Raw genomic sequence first — 4,470 nt, forward strand, 5'->3', positions numbered from 1 at the left:
TTTCAAAATTTATCGTTGTATATTTAGAAACCAATATATAAAATGATGTGGAAATATTAAATACCAAATTGTCTTACCATTCTAAATAAACATGTTGATATTTAGTTGAAAATTAAAAATGTTGATATTTAGTTGAAAATTTAAAATGCTAATATTTGATGTGCATTACGTTCTATGTTTTTTTTAGAGCAGGCAAATACTTACAGTGCATAGAAAAGAAAAAAAGAAACAACGTTACCAGTAGGGATACTGGTTCAAGGCCAATTCTTAGGGGACAACTACTCAAAAGATAGGAGGGTTTAGAGATGGTTACAAAGAATGTTGGTTTCTTTGTAGCAGTGAATCACCAAGAGAACAACCTTCAATGAGAGACATGGCCATGGAATTGGAGAACCTCAAGGAATCATTGATAGGCAGTCTAGCTACTTCTAATTTAACACCAACTATATTAGAGCTCCTACGCAATACCAATGTCATAGAACCATTGGTCTCTGGCAGTCAAAGTTCTTCATTTTACCTTATGACCTTTCTTGAAACCTTTGTACTGAATTAATCTGCATAAAAAATGACATATTAAAATTTTATTTCAAAAACTATCACAAGAAACACATTAGTATTTGTTAAACATAATTAAATCAAATGCTTAAGAGAAATTTTCATGAACCATCAGGAATTTAAAAAAGCACAATCATTTTTATCCCAAATATTTCCATAAATAATGTGTATACAACAACTACAAAAAGCTTTATTTATGAATGAAGTAGCTAGCAATGTGAGATGATAGAATTATACAAATTAAATTCAAAAGAGAAAAGGGAATTGTTACATCAAGTACCATGGTAGATACAAAAAGAAAAACAACATCAAACATACCTTTCTTCTTGTGGCATTCTAGAATGAATGCAAATTGATGGAAAGTTGCACTCCACAAGAAGCTTGTTCAACTCAATAGCTCTATTAACACTCTTGACAAATATCAAAACTTGATTGAAGTCCAATGTATCAAGCAGATCATTCAGATTTAGATTCTTCTCCAGCTCGCTCAATTTGATGTAGTGTTGCACAAATCTCAAGACATAAATACCAGACACAACAAAAGAGAGAACATTTTACTATTTTATCGAACATTATTAAAATCAAATAAATTCAATACCTAAACTAAACCATGAAGTGCCAATTTTTCCTCATTATCAATGTATATCTCCAATGGCTATAAATAGAAACAAATGTATATAACATTAGGTGGTGTGATTTCCATCAAGAGCCAACAGTGCCACAACAATCCTCTCATTGATCCAAGGAGCACATGTTGAATGAAAATTACTAAAAAGGTTTAACTAGTAGCTTCATAGTCCAATATACCATCCTTGAATTTTGAATTGAATACTTCACTATATCATTGCATTAATTATTTGTATTATTGTTAAAAACTAGTAACAAAGGCCACATGTAACCCATGTCTCCACCATGTACAATGAATGAAAGTTGGCCACCATAGAAAATGCAGCTCTACACTACCTCTAAAGCAGCTCCATTCTTGTGAATGCAAAGAAAAGGATTTAGGTAACATGCAATCCCAACTTTGGAATTACAATAAAGCTATGGCAGTCCAGTACTAATGGTTGATGATGAGAAAGTACAGGAAAATGAGGGCTTGGCTAAGAAATATAGAACTTCAGGGAAACATGAATCACCTTTGCAAGGGTTAACTAAACATCTCAAGATCAATACTATAGAAATAAGCATAACTAGTATTCCACTTGAATAAAACCAATTTAAACAAACTATCTAGTTTCCCCAATCATTAAAGTAATATTTAATGTAGGATTAAACATGTCAACTTATATAGAAGACATTACATCTTGCATGGATCTCTTGTAGACGAGTCAAATCCCCTTGCTTAGAGTGGCAGAGAACTTCATAACTTGCTTTTCATGAGGGGTCATCTTGAAAATCTCTTTGACATCTCTCTACATATCTACAACATTATAAAAATAAAAAAATACTCAACAATCTATGTAATCACAATCTATTTAAAAATATATCTACTAACATACCAAGTGATTCCAACATTCTATCACACTCATCAAGGATAAAATGTCTAACATTTTTGAGACTCAAATCTTTTTCCCTTGCTAGAGCAAGTATCCTTCTAGGAGTACCCATGACTATTTGTGGACACTCATTTTTTAGCAATGCTTTATGGACTTTAATGTTTACCTCACCATATAATACAACCACCTTCAAGTCTATTAAATAAGTGACAAATCTCTCAAATTCATGGCATATCTGCAATATAAAACATAATTGGCAAGAAACCATTATTGATGGCAATAACTAAGTATAAAGTAACCACAAAAGCTCAATTATCAAAGAAAAAATTCCACTATATCAGTCCACAAATTAAAATACTTGATATGCCAATTCTTGATTATGACACAAGATAAGAGTTGCAACTCGCCCAGCAATAGGTTCAATCTATTGCAGTGTGGAAAGAACAAAAACTATGGTCTTTCCCATTCCAGACTTAGCCTAGCAAATCACATCCATCCCTAGGATGGTCTAGGGAATGCATTCATGTTGTACTAATAGAATCAAACAGAATAAAGTGATATCTTAGTTAGGACATTCACAATTGGGCTGATTTCAGAATAGTTTAAAATAGCCATGATTATGCTCCAACTTTAGAGGCACAGTGCAAGTAAATTACCTGCAGAACATTTACACGAAGTTATTAAAGAGACTAATTCAAAAACAATTATAAGTACTCAGTAATCAATTAATGAGTAGCATGATAATTACATCATCTTCAGTCAAACAAATAACATTTTGATATATATCATTGTCATTTTGGGATTGAATTTAAATGTTAATTCCTTCCATGGATAAGATACGAATTTGCACATAACTTACATGAAACACAAATTTCAAGTATTGAAGAAAATTGGTTCATATATTACCATTAATTAGCATATATAGTAAAATATGTATGAAGCAATTTAAGAGTCTCTATAATCAAGTTTACAAATCTATGATCACATCACAAATATGTGATTGAGACTTCTTTAGAGTTATATTTATATTTTATAATACACTTTAGTAGTTTGAAATGGTAAGCTAATCAAACTCAAAGCCATGTATATTCATTATGTTAGCTTGAAAAAGTACATTGTAATCTATATATACTTAATGAAATGCTGCAAAACATGTAATAGGAGGAACACCTCTCATGCTATGTAGCTAAAAATGAACTATTTTCCTTGCTTTCTTTGATAATAATTCTTTTTTGAGCTCACAAACATGAGAGAAAGGGAAACACATGAATAAGAATTTAAAGGTCATACTTTTATAAATGAAACATTATGGTTTTCATTCTCCTTTTGCTTCCTTCAGTCATAGTGAAGGTATATGACAACTTATTCATCCATCTTCTACACAATGATGTGCCTTAGCTAAATTGTGTATCCTAAAGGTGGCTTGCAATTCCACTCATCAGAGAACAAGGTCAAGTTTTCATTAACAATATTTGAAGAGACTAAATAGCCAAAACAAAACTACACAGAGGAAACAATATTCCAAATAGTTATGCTTGTTAGAAGAAGAGTTTGAGATAGAGAAATAACATTTCTAGAAGCAACATACCTTTTGTATACTATATCTTATTCAACCATATTTTACACAATGACGTGCCTCAGCTAAACCAATTTTTTATCCTAAAGAAAGCTTTCAATTGTACTCATCCTAAAACAAGGTCAAGTTGTCATTAATGATACTTGAAGAGAGTGAATAGCCAAAACAAGACTACACAGAGGCGATGATATTCCAAATAGGTTTGCTTCTAAGAAGAATTGTTGGAGGTAGAGAAATAGCATCTCTAGAAGCAATGTACCTACTATGATGAAAGCCAACCAAAGTTGGTTTTGATCCAAATGCATCCTCCAGCTTGGCTGAGTACCCAAAGCCCTATTGTGTAGCAATAGATCCTTAAAACCAATGCCACCTTGGTGAAACAAGTTGCAAATTCTGTCTCACCTTAGAAAAAGTAATGCCCTTTCCTCCAAATTTCATTTCCATAAAAAATCTCAACAAAATACATCTATTTTTCCAAGTATAGATGTTGGGATCCACAAGACAAAAAATATATATACCATAATTGCTTGAATGATTGACTTCATCAATGTGATACCTCTACCTAATACCCTACGAGATGGAAAGATAGTGCTTTGATGCCATTGTAAAGTCCCTTATTGAGACCTCCTCTAATTTACACTACTATTCCCAACTAGGGTTTAGATCCTACACAAAAATGGCAATATAAAACATTCCTTACCAGGAGAGTGCCAATTCCTAATGATCAATGTTCATCATTATGCATTTCAATTGCATTAAAAAATGATTGTTGATTCACAATACATATTCAAGTATCCAATTCCCCATTGAACTCTTCATCACTAACCTTAAGAAAGATCG

At 32.0% G+C, this 4,470-nt stretch overlaps 1 pseudogene; it reads right to left on the bottom strand.

Annotated features, from left to right (window-relative positions):
- Positions 1 to 508: 508 nt before the first annotated feature.
- Positions 509 to 2,577, bottom strand: LOC149532105 (DEAD-box ATP-dependent RNA helicase 15-like; annotated as a pseudogene).
- Positions 2,578 to 4,470: the final 1,893 nt, after the last annotated feature.

The sequence above is a fragment of the Cupressus sempervirens genome, chromosome 11, assembly GCF_028749045.1.
Source record: "Cupressus sempervirens isolate cs-2001-9-10 chromosome 11, ASM2874904v1, whole genome shotgun sequence".
Lineage (NCBI taxonomy): Eukaryota > Viridiplantae > Streptophyta > Pinopsida > Cupressales > Cupressaceae > Cupressus > Cupressus sempervirens.